Source organism: Salmo salar, chromosome 06 (assembly GCF_965601325.2).
Source record: "Salmo salar chromosome 06, fSalSal1, whole genome shotgun sequence".
Taxonomy (NCBI): Eukaryota; Metazoa; Chordata; class Actinopteri; order Salmoniformes; family Salmonidae; genus Salmo; species Salmo salar.
The window spans coordinates 54,308,179-54,327,891 of record NC_138296.1 but is presented as its reverse complement, the minus strand read 5'-3'; the positions used below and the strand labels follow the sequence as shown (position 1 = coordinate 54,327,891).

General features: G+C 42.9%; 1 pseudogene; it reads right to left on the bottom strand.

Moving 5' to 3' along the window:
- Window positions 1–416: 416 nt before the first annotated feature.
- LOC123743458 (protein Churchill-like) lies at window positions 417–4,750 on the bottom strand (annotated as a pseudogene).
- Window positions 4,751–19,713: the final 14,963 nt, after the last annotated feature.

The window sequence follows — 19,713 nt, the reverse complement described above, 5'->3', positions numbered from 1 at the left end:
AGCTCCTCCTTGGCTTCTGATTGGCCAAGATGAATCTCTGATAGGGGGTAGAGGCTTGGGGTTGTTACTAAGTGAACTGAGCCGTACAGTCCAATTCTAGTAGACTGTATTATGTCTGTGGTCAATAAGGAGTAACATGTTCTATGTTATGTGGACTTTGCTTACACATACTGCTGATGATAAGTCTATGGTAAAGAATGAGCTCTGTGCTCTATAAGTGAATTGTTACGTCTGGGAAGAGTAATAAATAGAGATGCTTGGTTTTGAGTTTGATACAGTATGTGTTCTAAAATGCCTGCTCTGTATTCTAGAACACTAATAGTGCATCTCTCTGCCATGGGACTTATGGTTCAAGTTGAGCACGTAGTTCTTGATTGTTTACGCCTGGTCGTCTGTCTATCATTGTAGTCTGAGTTCTAGAAGAGGAGCCGTTGCCTGGGATCATCTGGCAACACACTGATGGAGTCCTCTGCCTTCCCACACAGTCATCGTGTACTCCTGGAGTGGACAGAGGACCATGACGTTACCGTCAGGAGAGAAGTTACAAGGAATAGTCAATGCAGTTATGAGGTATTTACCATGGTAACACCCACCATGGACCAATATCATTATTTATAGTTGGGTCATTCCACCAATTTGGTGCCTTTGAGAAGTTTAACTTGGTTAAAAAAAAAAAAAAAGGACATTCACTTAATTTTAACATTCTTTCATAAAGACCACATGTTCAACTGAATAAAAAACACGTTTTCCCATCTCGATGTTACATTTTTAAAAACATACTATTGGGTAAATCTACTTGAATTCAATCACTTTTTGAAAGCACCCCTTTTCATTTGAACGAAACCTTCGATACATATTTGCCCTTTGTAGAAGTGCTCAGAAAGTGACTTTTTGGACCTGATTGCCAACACATTCAAGAGATAAAGAAAGGTGCTCAAAGTTGACCCATTTTGCATACCCCACCACAATTTTTTGATTTTTAATTAAATGTGCTTTTTTTTTTTACCTCAAACATCATTCTAAAAACGTTTTTTCATATTTGCATATGGTGACTCTGTTGTAGTCATGTTCAACCGGGTCATCAGGAGGGCCCAGCCAATCATGAAGAAGAAAATTGACTACTTAAATGGAGATTACATTTACATTTTAGTAATTTAGCAGACGCTCTTATCCAGAGCGACTTACAGTAGTGAATGCATACATTTCATACAATTTCATACATTTAAATTTTTTGTATTTTTTTTTTTCTGTGCTGGCCCCCCGTGGGAATCGAATCCACAACCCTGGCGTTGCAAACACCATGCTCTACCAACTGAGCTACAGGGAAGGCTATGATGTTTAACGCTCAACCTGCTCTGTTTTCCACCACAAAACACCAGAAAATGTCCAAAAAGAGTAGAACCAGCTCACCTGCGTTTACACTATGATGTTCAATGTTTCTTAGCCTTTTTATTTTTTTATTACAAGAATAAATAGTCACCATATTACAAAAGTTCAGTTCACGTAACAGGGTTGACCTTCAAATGAGGGACACAACTAAATGAATCACTAATCACATTAAATAAATAATCATCTTCAGAAATGACTCTGCCAAAGCAACAAAATAGCGAGGGCTTTACAATGATGGTGAAACTTGGAGAAATGTTTGGATTAAGTGGGCTAAAATCTTAGAACTGTCAGAGACGTGTCAGAGAGGTGACAGGGAAGGATATGTCAAAATGCTGAATTTTGGCACTTTAGCAAGCCTTTATTCATATTAAAAATCGGATTTATTGAATTCTCCATGTGGTCTATATAAAAGCGTACTTCATTTATTATATAACAGGCTTTTAAAATTCAATATTGGTGCACAATTTCTAGTTAAAATATTGTGGAATGAATGGTATGGAAGTCTTATACCCTTTTCACACCGTTGTGCCGACCCGAACCTTTCTGTGCTGGCAAGGATATATTCTCTATTCTTACATTGTTGTTTCCAGCACCGTTAGTTCTAGCAACTATGTTGGGTGCGTAACCAGGTCAGTGCAGTAGACCTACAGCTCAGCTTGGCTTGGCTCAGCTTTGCTCAGTGGTGTAAAGAGGATATTATTGTACTGTTATCTAGTGAGGATTTACCAACAAAAGACAAGGTCCATACCTGATAATTGTCCACCACAGAGAAGGTATACTTATGCCTGGCTACGACATGGTCCCAGTTTTTACACACATCTTCTAGGTAGTAAAGAAAGACCATTAGTAACATGAAAAACTGACTCCAGCACAGACACACCTTTTTCAGGGCCATGTTCATTAGACACAAAACAGAAGAACGTGGGGAAATACTCTCTGAAATTGTCTAATAAGAAATGCTTGTTTTTGTTTGCAGTTGGGTACAGTGTGCCCTATTGAACACGATTTAATTCATCAAAGGCGCGACATTGACTCACGATCATAGGTGACTATCTCCTCCTCATCCTCTGTGACCTTGTTGCTGATCAACACAAAGTCCCTCTGGTGACAGTTGGCACAGCCCAGGTAGTTCATTAGATAGGAGCCATTCTCCAAAAACAGTTGTTGCCCTGTCAATCAGATGTATTCATTATGTATTCGGATTCTGTAGCAAAACGTTTAGTCTGTTGCAAAACGCTTTGCAACGGACATTTTTTTACTCCAAATGGAAACCGTTTTGCAACTGAAACTATACTGCTCAAAAAAATAAAGTGAACACTAAAATAACACATCCTAGATCTGAATGAATGAAATAATCTTATTAAATACTTTTTCCTTTACATAGTTGAATGTGCTGACAACAAAATCACACAAAAATAATCAATGGAAATCCAATTTATCAACCCATGGAGGTCTGGATTTGGAGTCACACTCAAAATTAAAGTGGAAAACCACACTACAGGCTGATCCAACTTTGATGTAATGTCCTTAAAACAAGTCAAAATGAGGCTCAGTAGTGTGTGTGGCCTCCACGTGCCTGTATGATCTCCCTATAGCGCCTGGGCATGCTCCTGATGAGGTGGCGGATAGTCTCCTGAGGGATCTCCTCCCAGACCTGGACTAAAGCATCCGCCAACTCCTGGACAGTCTGTGGTGCAACGTGGCGTTGGTGGATGGAGTGAGACATGATGTCCCAGATGTGCTCAATTGGATTCAGGTCTGGGGAACGGCGGGCCAGTCCATAGCATCAATGCCTTCCTCTTGCAGGAACTGCTGACACACTCCAGCCACATGAGGTCTAGCATTGTCTTGCATTAGGAGGAACCCAGCATATGTTCTCACAAGGGGTCTGAGGATCTCATCTCGGTACCTAATGGCAGTCAGGCTACCTCTGGCGAGCACATGGAGGGCTGTGCGGCCCCCCAAAGAAATGCCACCCCACACCATGACTGACCCACCGCCAAACCGGTCATGCTGGAGGATGTTGCAGGCAGCAGAACGTTCTCCACGGCGTCTCCAGACTCTGTCACGTCTGTCACATGTGCTCAGTGTGAACCTGCTTCATCTGTGAAGAGCACAGGGTGCCAGTGGCGAATTTGCCAATCTTGGTGTTCTCTGGCAAATGCCAAACGTCCTGCACGGTGTTGGGCTGTAAGCACAACCCCCACCTGTGGACGTCGGGCCCTCATACCACCCTCATGGAGTCTGTTTCTGACCGTTTGAGCAGACACATGCACATTTGTGGCCTGCTGGAGGTCATTTTGCAGGGCTCTGGCAGTGCTCCTCCTGCTCCTCCTTGCACAAAGGCGGAGGTAGCGGTCCTGCTGCTGGCTTGTTGCCCTCCTACGGCCTCCTCCACATCTCCTGATGTACTGGCCTGTCTCCTGGTAGTGCCTCCATGCTCTGGACACTACGCTGACAGACACAGCAAAACTTCTTGCCACAGCTCGCATTGATGTGCCATCCTGGATGAGCTGCACTACCTGAGCCACTTGTGTGGGTTGTAGACTCCGTCCCATGCTACCACTAGAGTGAAAGCACCGCCAGGATTCAAAAGTGACCAAAACATCAGCCAGGAAGCATAAGAACTGAGAAGTGGTCTGTGGTCACCACCTGCCGAACCACTCCTTTATTGGGGGTGTCTTGCTAATTACCTATAATTTCCACCTGTTGTCTATTCCATTTGCACAACAGCATGTGAAATTTATTGTCAATCAGTGTTGCTTCCGAAGTGGACAGTTTGATTTCACAGAAGTGTGATTAACTTGGAGTTACATTGTGTTGTTTAAGTGTTCCCTTCATTTTTTTGAGCAGTGTAGTTTCTATTGGACAAATTCCGTTTGGTCACTATAGTAAACGGTTTCCGACAAATGAATCCAACGAATGAATACACCCCTGATAACCAGGGCCCAGTTTTTCAAAAGTTATTTGGCTTTCTCCAATCAAATAGGATAGAAATGGAATGAATAGAACGGACTTATCATAGACTTAAATGGGGACTCCAGTTTTATTCATTCCACTTCTTTGCATTTAATCCGATCCGATAGGCGAAAACCAGATAATTTTTGAACAACTGGGCCCTGGCCTGGGTATTTATTTACAGTTGAGATTCCATTTTGGGTTTGACAGAAAGAATATGCTATTTCTAGTAAAATGTATAAAAGCAATCATCAGAAAAGACATGTACCTGATTTATGTAATAGGTGATATGTATGCATGTAGCTACTACTGCAAATAAGTTTAGACTAGATTCTCAGTTTCTCAGATTTTCATAGCTGCTCACCCTGTCAGGTTACTCTTTCTGTACACAAGCAATACACATTTTGCTACTCTTGAAAAAGCCAGAAATAGACACAGTTAAAACTGTTAATATTTTTAACTCTACACTGTGATTCATTTGGTCAAATTACTTTCAATCCACAAAAGTTTTCTTCATTGAAGCTACTTCCACAATAGCGGACTCCTAAACTTCCGGGACTAGGACTGAAGCAGAGAAGCATGCATCCGATTGGCTCCTCTCATTAACTATGATGAAGTAGATCATTAGATGGAGGGCATTTTGTAAACCACTAACCTAATGTAGCAGTTTTTTATGTTTATGAAATGTTGCTAATTTAACAGGAACCTAACGTACTAGGTGTAAAAGAAACCACAAGCATGGCGACAAAATTGGCCATGTGAGATTTGCAGAATAAAATTAACAAAAATAACTCTAGTGGGTAAGTATGGTTTGTCCACTGCAATGGATGTACACAGGTCATAAGCTAACTATGTCTGTTGTCCTGCTAGCTTGAGAACGTTTAGAAAATGTGCTTGCCATAATTTGCTAATTTAGTTAACTAGCTACATCATAGTTGGCGAGAGGAGCCAAGGTGGTTGGCCAACAGCTAGCTAACCCTTGAGACAGTAGTGTGTGGTGGATGAATCAGAATTAGTTGGGTAACATAGATAATTAAGATGTTTTATTAGTATAATATGCTTATGTGAGATACTTGTCATTAGAAAGTGTCCTTTGGACTCTGGTGTCTTTCAGTTGCACGTTTCCCTTAGCTGGGGCTCAGTCACTTGGGGCCCAGAGAGGGGAGAAGTCAGAATGAAACATTGTCTTCATATGTGAATGTGTCTTTACCTATTCTTAAACCATGTGAAAGGATGGCGTGATTAATGGGGAACCAATTATTTGTCTCCACAATGTCTGTTCGCAAGTGACTCCCTTCAGTGAGCTTGTCCAGGAGTGGGAACAAGAGGTGTTTTACTGAGGATGGGCCTCTATGAGATAGCACTGACAGAGGAGATTTATGGTGTATTTTGATAAGAACGCCTAAAAAGCATTCCAGAGGACATGAGGTAATAGTTCTGTTCTATACCGTACCAAGGAGGGACGGTTCTAGGGAGACCAAATACCGGTTTATATAATGAACACTGTTGAGATAGCAGTTGCTGTCTGCTGTGTTTTATAGACATCTTTTCATACAAAACTTAACCTTTGTGAACTGTTCCTAAGATTTGTGGTTCGTCAATGTACGTTGAAGGGGTGGTTCTTGGGTATAAAATATCTCAGTAGCCATTGTGTTGGCACCCTTTTTCAATGGTTCATTCGAGAGAGTGCATGATTGAAGGTCAAAGTACTTTTGCAAAAGTATCTTAATTATTAAATATGTAGTTTAACTCAGACTGGTGTGTTTGTAACTCTCCTCATTTGGTAATGCAGAAATTAGGAACCACAAGTGACAACAACATTATGTATTTATCTGCCTGTTTGTTAATGAAAGAACAGTCTTGTGTGTATTGTATAGGTTAATTGTCATGACTCGCCATCACACAGACATTGTAAAATATTGTCTTAATGTGGTAAGCAATGGCAGGGTACAGTGTAGGTTCTTAATTTGAGCCAGTTTACTACAGCAGTAACATAATCCAGCAGGCTGCAGCAACAGGAAGTGTGAATTATGTGTATTATAATTAATGGACATTTTTGTAGGGGTTGATACATTTTTTGCAAGGGAAATTCAGTAGTAGCTAGTTTAGCTAGATTTCTCGACTCCACGATATGCTACCAGAACAGCTTCAATGCATCTTGGCATAGATTCTACAAGTGTCTGGAACTCTATTGGAGGGATACAACACCGGGATACGACACCATTCTTCCACTAGAAATTCCATAATTTGGTGTTTTGTTGATGGTCCTGGAAAACTGTCACAGGCGTCATCCCTGAATCTCCCATAAGTGTTCAATTGGGTTGAAATCTGGTAACTGAGACAGTCATATACACCCCCCTTTAAAACCCCTATGATCTCTTCTTATAGCCATGGTAGCCAAAGTAATGGGTATTGGGGCATTTTTATATCATATACCTTATATTGCACAGATGGCACAGCAGAGTTCTATGTTAAATGGGATGTTAATTGCTTAATTAACTCAGGAACCACATCTGTGTGGAAGCACCTGCTTTCGATATACTTTGTATCCCTCATTTACTCAGGTGTTTCCTTTATTTTGGCAGTTACCTGTACAATTTGAGTTGAGAAACTCTGGTATAGCTAGCTATGATTCATAATTAATGAATAATTCCAAAGATCAGGCTTTTTTACAAATTAGATTTTTTTTTATTCAAATTTGTAAAAAGCCTTGTTTTTAAGTTCTGAATCATAGCAAGGACCGGTAGCTAAGTAGCCTAGCTAATGGCAGTTGCAAACCTTGCCAGAAGACACTGACCGTACCGTTACGCTTGTTAACACTGAGTTGCACTGAGGTCGGAATGCAATCATGGTTGCATTTAGCCTCTACAAATCCGAGAGTGGAAGACTCCTCTCTCGTCACTAACACTTATCTCGTCTCTAACGCTCACTTTTTGTGAACAGTCCCATCACCAGTCAGACTGTTTAATAAACTTCATTTGAACATACTTTACCTGTTGTCTGCTAATTTTGTCAATATGTAGGAGGTAATCTGAGATGAAATATACTCAGAGTAGTGTTATTAACCCGACTTTCAGTATGCTGGTTTGTATTTCCAGGACGTGCACGAACACATGCAGATCATGCTACACCACCGAGAGCTTGAGAATGTCAAGGGCAGGTGAGGTACAATTCCTGGCCATACAGGTATTTTGTGAACTGAATACAGTAACTTTATTGCAGATATCTTCAATAATTTTTCTCCTATCCATTAAAGAGAGATTGTAAAGACTGACTCCCTACTACATGGTGGTGGTCAGTGCCACACACCATATAGGCTCCATCTCCAGACCTGATATATGCATTTTGAGTACAAACAAATATGCATTATCAGGACTAGAAGTAGAGCTTAGATAGTGTGTGGCACTGACCTTCTCTCCTCTTCCCCAGAGACTGTAGGCACTGTTGCAAAGTGGCCCCAATGGGTCTGACTGAATATGCCCAGCACATCTTCACCCAGTCGCACGGAGACAAGATCAAGAACACTCCACGGAAGACTAAGCCCATGTGTGGATAACAACGCCCTCGGTAAGGAGCTGCTGTCCGTGGTTAGGCAAAGGAACAAAGAACTGCAGAAGACGGAGTGAGTTCCATGTTTCCTGTAGCTTCATCAAGACCGAGTGTGGTTAATTGTGGTTATTTGTTCACGTCTTTTGTCCAGTCAAACAATTGTTGCTTTCATCGTGTTTTAGACAACAGGAGACGTGAAAGTACTTTTTAAAGCATTCATTGTTGTGCTAATTGAGAAAATGATTAGGTTGTTCTACATACAGCTTACTCGATATTAAGTAGATACATAAACTCATCTTGTGCTGGGTAGGACCCCCCTTTGCCTCCAGAACAGCCTGAATTCTTCAGGGCATGGATTCTACAAGGTGTGGCGTGCAAGCTTTGCTCAACAGGAAAATATTCCCCACACTCTTACACCACCACCAGCCTGCACAGTTGACACCAGGCAGGATGGGGCCATGGACTCATGCTGCTTACGCCAAATCCTGACTGCCATTTGTATTTGTATTTATTAGGGATCCCCATTAGCTGTTGCCAAGGCAGCAACCACTCTTCCTGGGTTCCAAACATATTAAAGCACTTACATAACTTATAAAACAAAAGAAAAAACAGTACATAATATAAGATTAGTGCACCACTACATATCTACAATACAAAATGTTTAATACAACAATATCACAATATATGCATGTGTCTGTACCGTTTGAGTGTGTCGTTTGAATGGGCAAAACGAGAAGCATGACGCAACAAGAACCGGGATTCGTTCGACCAGTCATTGTTTTTCTACTGTTCATGATCACGTGCCCATTGGAGCCGCTTCTTCTTGTTTTTAGCTGATGGGAGTGGGAACCTAGTGTGGTCGTCTGCTGCAATAGCCCATCCGTGATAAGGGCCGACGACTTGTGGGTTTCCAAGATGCCGTTCTACACAGCACTGTTATAATGCGCCGTTATTTGCCTGTTTGTGGCTCGCCTGTTAGCTTGCACGATTCTTGCCATTCTCCTTCGACCTTTCCACTGACTGGATGGTTTTTGTTTGTCGCACCATTCTCGGTAGACCCTACATACTGTCGTGCGTGAAAAGCACAGTAGGCCCGCCGTTTCTGAGATACTGGAACCTGCACGCCTGGCACTGTCGGTCATACCACGCTCAAAGTAGCTTAGTTCACTCGTTTTGCCCATTCAAACGTTCAATCGAACAGTAACCGAATGCTTGTCTGCCTACGTTATATAGCAAACCACGGCCACATGACTCACTGTCTGTAGGAACTAACCATTTTCATGAACTAGGTAAACTGGCCACTGAGTGTACACTATTGTCTTTGTCAAACAGGACAAATGCAACTAGAGTTTGCTTGGCAAAGAAGCTTGTCTTTATTTTCAATATCATTCTGTTTATCTTCCATCGTAGGAAAAAGAAAAAGATGAAGAAAAGGAAACAAAAGATAAAAACGGAAGCACAGCTAAACCTCGAAAGTGGAAAGTTCGCTAGCAGCCAAAGGAACAGGCACTGAATGTGATACCGCAAGTAGAAAAACTAAAAGCATGGAAACAAGCGAAACCGAAAACGCCAAAACAGGCCAAAGAGAAGTCACAGAAGCAACCCCAGCAGAAGACATTATCACAGCCACCAAGTGGTAAGATGGTAGAGAACAAGGCTTGCCAGGAGACAAGGATGGCTGCACCCCAGTCAGCAGAGTAGAACTCAGTCTCCCTGGTCAGAGTTTAGGCAAGCCCCAGGTAGAATGTGGATCTATAGTGAACAACACACATGGCCCCAGCAAGTTTGCAGTGACGACAATCCTCCAATGTCTGGCAATCCTAATTTCCAGAGCCTGGGCACTAGAGACAGAAGAAGGGGCTTCAAAGCTAGCAGGGTTAGTACATTGCATAAGAGGAGTTGGAGTAAAACCTGTGACACCACCACCAGGCCATCCGAGGTGGCCTAACACGAGTAATTTGGGTACAAGTTCTGTGGGCAGGGACCCAGTATGTCCACCTCCAAAGAGACCCAGGATATTTCACTAGTGATCACCTACCTCCTAAGGGAGCCATCATCTTCAGTCCATGGGAGGGTTATTCTGGTAATACTTATGCCCCAGTCTCTACCTTAAAGCTCAGGTCCCTTGGGTCACCGACACGGCCCGGATACGGGTCGTGGACGTCACGGTGACGCTGCGTCAGGTCCGTTGGGCCCTGGGGGTGCGGGAGCTCCCCAAAGCCACCTCCGGCATCCCGACTCTCACCCCAACTCAGGGCCACTGCAGGGGGTAGAGGCAGAGGCCAAGGAGGGCCTAACAGAGGACCGAGCGCGGAGAGGCGGCCACACTTCCACACTCCAGCTAGATCACCAGCCTCCCCTCCCTGCATTCCCCACAGGTTATCACTACCAGATTTGTAGCTTATGGTAAAACGTGACCTCTGCCTGGTAACTGAGCTTGGCAGGATCACAGAGGAAGGTGAACTGGAGGGATATGTACCAGGAGGCCAACTGGAAGAAGCAGGAGAAGGTCAAAGGCATGCCCAGGTGAGGGAGTTTCACTGTCGCTGAGAGAACCTTAGGACCTGTTTCCTATACTTAGGTTGAAGGGCAATTCCTTGTCTGCAACAAACCAGTGTCTGCATGTGAAAACAGCGCATTTTTATGATCTGTGGTTAAAAAGATAAGAAGAAAGATCCTAAAAAATGCTTCTGTGACATCACAGGGTAGGATTAAAAGTTTAAAAAAAAAACTGATTTTCAAAACCAGCAACGGGTTTCTAGCCAGAGGAAAGGGTAGTTTCTTACTTCCCACATCACCACAAATCTCAGTGTTTGAAAATCACTTAAAAAAAAAAAAAGATATTTAAACTTTTGATGATGTCATTGGGTAGAACTTTTGAACTTATTTTTGTAAAACTGTGCCGTTTTCTGATATGTAGACACTGGTCTTGTGCTAGAGATAATGAAAAGGAGGTTGAAAAGTGGTGGAATTGCCTGCCTGGCCTGGTGGAGCGAGCCTGATCACTGCATTCACCATTCTGTGTTACTTTACGTACGTGATCAGGCTGGTTACACCAGATTAAGTCTAGACCTCGACTAAAACACACTTTCAATGGAAATTCTTTATTGAGAATAGTTTTTAGTCCATGACTAGGGTTAATCTAGGTTCAGGAAACCAGCCCATATAGTCCTTCACATGCAATAATCAGATGAGTATTCTGGACCATTCTGTAACTATGCAGTTTAACAATAAAGATAAGATCTGAAAGAATGCATCCGATTTTTCCCGCTATGCTGTTATTGGAAGGTGATGGTTGAAGTTCTGCTATTGTTTTTCATGTTGCAGGTTTGGCATTGAGCTGGAAACCCCCTATCCAACCCCGAGGGCCTGGTCCTGGACGAAGATGAGGACCTTCCCCTAACAGAGGGCTTCCTATGGGAGTCTGCCTTCCCAGACAGTCCTGCAGCCATATCCACACTTGATGTCGTCAGAGAGCGACCACCAGCGGCTCGGACACGTGGCTCGGAGAAGCCTAGCATTGTATCGTGGGATAGCAGGTCCTCCTAGGCCCCTGTGTCTGTAATATATGAAGACTGAATCAGAGCACGAGCAGTACGGAAATGCAGGAGTGAACTGTGAACAGAGCGAGTTGAACACATAGAGGAAAAAGAATAAGCGAAAAGCAATAGGGGTATAGTAGTAGTAGAGTTATTGGACAATCAGGCTCCTGCTCCTCCGACTTTATATTAAAGTAGGAGCTGAAGACGAACACCCTAAAGTCTCTTTATTATTAACTGTGCCGGCTAGTGTTAACGTCACTGCACTCTTTTTCTCTTTTGATTTTCCTCTGTCAGGATAGTGAATTGCCTGATGCACTTAGTGTGGATCAGAGTTGGAAAAAGTCAAAAGGTCAAGTCAAACAAGTTTCCTCATCTAGTGGTGCCCTCCTTCCTGAAAAATGCCCAAATTGTTACTTCCCTGCTGTAACTCTTTGGTCTCTGTGGTTGCGTCTCAAAAGTCTCTAAATCGGCTTCCACCACTTTGTCTGTATGGTCAGTTGTATCCCGACCAATCCCATCCCCTGTTCTATAGAGAATGTCCAGGTTGACCAGTTGCTAGCCATTTCTCTGATGGAGGAGGAGCTGAGCAGCTCCCTACAGGCCCTGGACACCTCCCTCATTCCTTCCCCTCCCCCCCTCTACCCACTTCTGCGACGCTCTCTCTCCCCTTTCCTAACTGTCCCTGGCTTACCCCTCCACTTCCTCAGTCATGTCCATCCTAAACCCCACCCCCTCAGTGAACCTGCCCATCAAAGCCTCTCTCTCAACAGCCAATCTTGCCCTGCCCCTTCCCGCAGTCCTGTCATTCCCTACCCCCTTGTGAACCCTCCCTCCACTGTCCCTCTCCTCCTTCCCACACCTCTACCCATCCCCCTTTCACCAAAGTGAGCCTACCTGCACCTACCTGCACCTACCTCCCTACACCAACACCATTGCATTACAGTCCTTCTCTCTTGAATGCAATGTTTTTCCCCCTAATGCTACTGCGTGTGAAATACATGTGACTTGTTTTCCTAGCAAAAGCAAGTTACCCCCTGTTACTGTGAAAGAGCAGAATAGTCCTCCAAGTGAGTCACCTGCTTGATTTATTTTTTTTCACTTCCACCTCTTTTTCGCTGAAATGGAAGATGGGCAGTTATGCATAAACATGAATTTTCATGCCATACAGCATGATTGTTTTGTATGTCTGTTTGTTGTCAACACGGTGTACAGATTTCTGTCTGTTAGATAACCAGTGTTTGTGATATGTCTCCGCTTCCTGGTTTGACCCTCCATCTCTCCCCCCTCAGTCTACTGATGTGGCTGAGGAGCAGGAGCCGTCTCTACGGAGCTCTGAGGGCCTCACTGGCCCCGTCCATGACCTCCAGATCCACGGGGGAATCCTGTATACATATTCAGGGCACAACACGGCGCAAGCATATTGCCAGTGGTGCGTAATATAGCAGGTGTATACATGGAAGTATAGCACTGAAATGCTGTGTCGAGCGAGCCGCTCTCCTTCCCCAGGGTAAAACTAATGCTCTGATAGTATAACATTTAAATGCAATTGCGGGAAAAACACAGCTATCTTGCTGGCATAGTTGAAAAAAGGAGGTTCACATATTTCTGTTGGTATACTTATTATTTCTCAACTCACAATTTGAGCTCAATAGCAACTATTTTACAACTGAGATATTTGATATGACTTTGAGATACGGAGAGCACGAAATACTCATTGGCCATTGTGATTGTATAGGCTTCATTAGGCGGTAGGCTACAACTGCAACGTTTTTTGGGGACATTAAATATATTGGCAACTAGCAGTGGATATTGTATTTATAGTAAGCTAGCTAATGTGTTTTAAGTTTCCACTTACTCAGGTGGTGAATTAGCCCCAAATAAAAGTGCCTATAAGTGCACATGAAGATGCAGACATCTCTATTGAACAAAAAAAATTACCTTCAGAAAATTCTGGATCTGTATTTTATAACAATAGCCTAATTGTCAACCCCAAATGCATAAAAATCACTGGATTAGGTTGCACATAAAAATATTTTGAATCACAACATGAAAATATTATGAAACAACGTGTGAATACCATCTCAGTAGTCTAATAGACTTTTTAAGAAAGCACTGTGAATTACTTTTAAAGCTAATACAAATGTTTTTATATTGCTTGACCCTGCGGAAAAAAAGTGTGACTAAATGAATAACTGAAACATTTTGTCTGGAGCCCTGTGTGTAGGGAATGAAGTAAGAAGAGGGATGATTTAATGTGTGGAGACTGTTTTTGCCTTAATGCTGGGTCTCTTATAAATGTTGGGAGACAGTTGGGGTGTGTGAGCAGTATACAGACATGTCCCTTTTACACTGATAATGGCAGTGCCTACAGTATTTCACCCAAAAACATCTTACCGGGACACGTCACATCCTGACTATCACAGAAAAAGAAAAAGGAGCACTCGGATCTCTGCAGTAATCTTTCAGGTTTATGAGGGACAAACAGACGGTCTAACGTTTTCCCGGTGTGTGTTCAGAGCAAGGAGTGCCAGGCGGTGTTCGAAGGCCACACCAACAAGATCAACTGCCTGCTGGTGTCGTTTCTGTCTGGCCTGCCGGCGCCTCTACACCGTCTGCAGTGATCTCAGCATCCGCTGCTACATCATCAAGGTACCACACCCCCTCCATCACATATATGCCATGTAAATTGTCTCATCTTTTGATTAGCGAATTTTCATCTCATTAAATCCCTATTGTGCTCATCTTTCTCCTCTCCTTTCTCAGTCAAATAAGTGCCTTGAGGAGATCTTTGTCGGACCAGGTGCTGTGTCTGCACATTCACTGGAGCATTCTGTACGTAGGCCTGGCAAATGGATCCTTGGTCAGCTTTTAGCTCAAGGGATGAGTCTAGGTATTCATAAAGTGTCACAGCGCAAAAATATTGAACATGACAAAATGATCTACCGAGGTGCACTTTGAAGTTGATAGAACAGTCCACATATACTTTTCCTCTGCAAACAAAACAAGTGCTGAATATAAAATTCTGACAACCCCATAGATAGTTTATCTACTTCCCTAGGTGGCTTGTTGTTGTGTGTTCTTTGCGAGTAGAGTGCAGATCAGGTCCTCCCTATCCATATGATTGTATTCATTACGGTCGAAAAGGCACAACCAATCCAAGATCGGCAGTCCTTTTCTGAGACGCTTTGATGGGTCCAAGTCCTAACCTCTATTCAACATACAGTGAGGGAAAAAAGTATTTGATCCCCAGCTGATTTTGTATGTTTGCCCACTGACAAAGAAATGATCAGTCTATAATTTTAATGGTAGTTTTATTTGAACAGTGAGAGACAGAATAACAACAAAAAATTCCAGAAAAAACACATGTCAAAAATGTTATTAATTGATTTGCATTTTAATGGGGGAAATAAGTATTGCGTTCTGTGCAAGCAGAGTCAGGGTATGTGCAGCAGTTTGGGCCGCCTGGCTCGTTGCAAACTGTGTGAAGACCATTTCTTCCTAACAAAGACCGTAATTAATTTGCCAGAATTTTAAATAATTATGACATAACATTGAAGGTTGTGCAATGTAACAGCAGTATTTAGACTTATGGATGCCACCCGTTTGATAAAATACAGAACAGTTCCGTATTTCACTGAAAGAAGAAACGTTTTGTTTTCGAAATGATATTTTCCAGATTTCACCATATTAATGACCTAAGGCTCGTATTTCTGTGTGTTTATTATATTATATAATAAATTATAGTTATATTATCCATTTTATTTTCCAGTGATTGCATGTTAGCAAGTAGAATTTATGGCAATGGGGGTTTACTCGCTCACCTACGGATTCTCAAAAGGCAGCCTGATCTGCGTCCTCTTTTCCTTCGTCTTTTCTTTACGCAAATTACGTGGATCTGGGCCTGTTCCCGGGAAAGCAGTATATCTTTCTCGTCTGACTCATTAAAGGAAAAAGCTAGAGACAGACTGTCTCGCACACTAATTCATAGATATACTCCCTAACCCCACTCTCCCTCCCCTCACAGTTACTCTGAGGTGCTGTTCTTCTCCTTACTCGTGGGGGTCGAAGGTTGAAGGGATGATCACGTTCTCCTCGGGGGGCAGGCAGAAGCGCTCGCTCACCTCGTGCAGATTTTAATGTAGGATTTGCACTGGCCTTGGAGGTATTGTAGAGGAAGAAGTCTTTCTGCAGGTGCTGCCGGCTCCCAACCATCTAGGGAGAGGAGGATGGAGGGATCGAAATACAGGAGGGAGAGAGGGGTGATGCACAAAAAAGGAATAAAAAATCAAGGCAGACCTTCTGTTGAATATTTTCAAATACCAATGCTCTGCTTGATTTGTTTACCTGGTCCAATAGAACCTATGGATTAGTCTCAAAAATGCAAACAAAGCGCACCTCAAAATTGTCATGTATTGTACATACAGTTGAAGTCGGAAGTTTACATACACTTAAGTTGGAGTCATTAAAACTAGTTTTTCAACCACTCCACAAATGTCTTGTTAACAAACTATAGTTTTGGCAAGTCGGTTAGGACATCTACTTCGTGCATGACACAAGTAATTTTTCCAACAATTGTTTACAGACAGATTATTTCACTTATAACTCACTGTATCACAATTCCAGTGGGTCAGAAGTTTACATACACTAAGTTGACTGTGCCTTTAAACAGCTTGGAAAATACCAGAAAAGGATGTCATGGCTTTAGAAGCTTCTGATAGGCTAATTGACATAATTTGAGTCAATTGGATGTGTACCTGTGGTTGTATTTCAAGGCCTACCTTCAAACTCAGTGCCTCTTTCCTTGACATCATGACGCGCCAAGAGTGTGCAAAGCTGTCATCACGGCACAGGGTGGCTACTTTGAAGAATATCAAATATGTGTTTAACACTTTTTGGGTTACTACATGATTTCATATCTGTAGAAAATAGTAAAAAATAAAAACAATATAGAAAATAGTAAAAAGAAAGAAGAACCCTTGAATGAGTAGGTGTGTCCAAACTTTTGACTGGTACAGGGCCACAGTGTCTCCTGACCCCTCCTGTCTCAGCCTCCAGTATTTATGCTGCAGTAGTTTATGTGTCGGGGGGCTAGGGTCAGTCTGTCACATCTGGAGTATTTCTCTTGTCTTTTCCGGTGTCCTGTGTGAATTTAAGTATGCTCTCTCTAATTTTCTCTTTCTTTCTTTCTTTCTCTCTCTCGGAGGACCTGAGCCCTAGGACCATGCCTCAGGACTACCTGGCTTGATGACTCCTTGCTGTTCCCAGTTCACCTGGCCGTGCTGCTGCTCCAGTTCCAACTGTTCTGCCTGCAGCTATGGAACCCTGACCTGTTCACCGGACGTGCTACCTGTCCCAGACCTGCTGGAACCCTGACCTATTCACCGGACGTGCTACCTGTCCCAGACCTGCTGTTTTCAACTCTCTAGAGACAGCAGGAGCGGTAGAGATACTCTCAAAGATCGGCTATGAAAAAGCCAACTGACCCTTACTCTTGTGTTACTGACATGTTGCACCCTCGACAACTACTATGATTATTATTATTTGACCATGCTGGTCATTTATGAACATTTGAACATCTTGGCCATGTGCTGTTATAATCTCCACGCGGCACAGCCAGAAGAGGACTGGCCACCCCTCATAGCCTGGTTCCTCTCTAGGTTTCTTCCTAGGTTTTGGCCTTTCTAGGGAGTTTTTCCTAGCCACCGTGCTTCTACACCTGCATTGCTTGCTGTTTGGGGTTTTAGGCTGGGTTTCTGTACAGCACTTTGACATATCAGCTGATGTAAGAATATATATAAATAAATTTGATTTGAAAATTTGATTTGGTACTGTGTGTGTGTGTGTGTATATATATATATTATATATATGCCAAAATAACATGCAAAACAAGCAAAAAATTATAATATTCATATATATATATGTGAATATAATTATTTTTTTGCTTGTTATATATATATATATATATATATGTGAATATTATTATTTTTTGCTTGTTTTGCATGTTATTTTGGCATTAATACGTGTCACATAACAGTTTGCAAACCAATATAAAAAAATGTAAAAATCTTAAGAGTTAATAATGCCGCATACTGCACAAACATGGTCTCTTTTTTGATTTCTTGAGTAAGATGCTCCAAAATGCAGGCGTTTCAGCCTAGCTCTGTGCTTTCTGTGGTGGTGGGGCAGCCAGTGGAAAATACGGAGCGTAGGGGTTGGTAATGTTCTCTAGTTTCACCGTGATTGGCTCAGTGTTCTGTCACTTCGTCACCGCAAAATTTACGGGGAGAGCTCGACAATTCAAGCCCCTTGGGTGCTGCCATAGAGTCACATTAGAAGTCCCTATCCAAGAAGGCTCAGGGTCATTGGCCACAGATAAAATTACGTCAAATCACATTATATCTACCATATCTTGGATTGAACTGATTATGTCAACATCATACTTTAAAAATCTTAGCTAGCAAGCTAGCAGTCATCATCATGAATCAAGTCGACAATCTACTGGAAAATCCTTTTCAATCCTTGTCATATGAAGAGAAATTATAGATAAAACGTATCGGTGCTCATCGGCCATTGGACATACACATTACACAACAAGTTGGAAATCGCAAATTCAACAATGAGTAGTTTGGAAGGAATCAGTGGCTAACTGCAAACATTGCAAAGCAATCACTAGCCTGCTATTCAGTGGAGTGGGTGTGTGGTCCAAGTCTGGGTTTAATGATCTCTTTTCCAAGCTTCAAAGGATAAATATTCAACATTGGCCATGCTGTCAATCCAGCATGACTTCTGCAACTTTTAAAACAACTGGAAACTCGGAATTGGGAAATCTCAGACTTCAGTGAGTTCAAAACAACTGGGAACTTGGAAAAAAACGAGCTCCTACTGAATGGTCATCCAACTTGGAATTCCAAGTCGGGAACTCTGGTCTCTTTTTAGAGCTTCGACCTGAATATCACTGACGTCATGATTCGACCTTGTTTTTTCAGAGTTCTCAGTTATCTTGAAAGCACCACAAATCCAGAGAATGCCAGACTTTGATGACAAAATTTGCCCACGAAGGACTGCCACGCCACCTTCCTGTTCAAGTAAGCGCAGCACAACAAGGTGAGTCCAAACATTTATTTGCTGCTGCATAAATGATGTAATATGCCAGGGAGATATGTATACTGTAGCTAAGAAAGTAATATTAAGTGTATGTTGTGTAGTAAGCTGTTAGTAGCCCATGTGCCTCACCCTAATAATTTGTTGGGCAGACCGTACCACCCTCTAGAGAGCCCTGCGGTTGCGGGCGGTGCAGTTGCCGTACCAGGCGGTGATACAGCCCGACAAGATGCTCTCAATTGTGCATCTGTAAAAGTTTCTGGGGGTCTAAGGGGCCAAGCCAAATTTCTTCAGTCTCCTGACATTGAAAAGGCGCTGTTGCGCCTTCTTCACCCCAGTGTCTGTCTGGGTGGACCATTTCAGATTGTCAGTGATGTGTACGCCGAGGAACACCTTCTCTACTGCGGTCCCATCAATGTGGATCGGGGCTGTTTTCTGAAGTCCATGATCACCTCCTTTGTTTTGTTGATGTTAAGAGAGGTTATTTTTCCTGGCGCCACTCTGCCAGGGCTCTCACCTCCTCCCTGTTGGCTGTCTCGTCATTGTTGGTGATCAGGCCTTGTGTCGTCTGCAAACTTGATGATCGAGTTGGAGACGTGCGTGGCCACGCAGTCATGGGTGAACAGGGAGTACAGGAGGGGGCTGAGCACGCACCCTTGTGGGGCCCCTGTGTTGAGGATCAGCGAAGTGGAGGTGTTGTTTCCTACCTCCACCACCTGGGGTCGGCCCATCAGGAAGTCCAGAACTCATTTGCACAGGGCGGGGTTCAGACCCAGGGCCCCGACCTTAATGATGAGTTTGGAGGGTACTATGGTGTTGAAGGCTGAGCTATAGTCAATGAACAGCATTCTGACACAGGTATTCCTCTTGTCCAAATAGCATAGGGCAGTGTGCAGTGCAATGGCAATTGCATCGTTTGTGGATCTATTGGGGCGGTAAGCAAATTGAAGTGTGTCTAGGGTGTCAGGTAAGTTAGAGGTGATATGATCCTATACTAGCCTCTCAAAGCACTTCATGATGACAGAGGTGAGTGCTATGGGGCGATAGTCATTTAGTTCAGTTACCTTTGCTTTCTTGCGTACAGGAAAAATGGTGGACATCTTGAAGCAAGTGGAGACAGCAGACTGGGATAGGGAGATTGAATATGTCCGTAAACACTCCAGCGAGCTGGTCT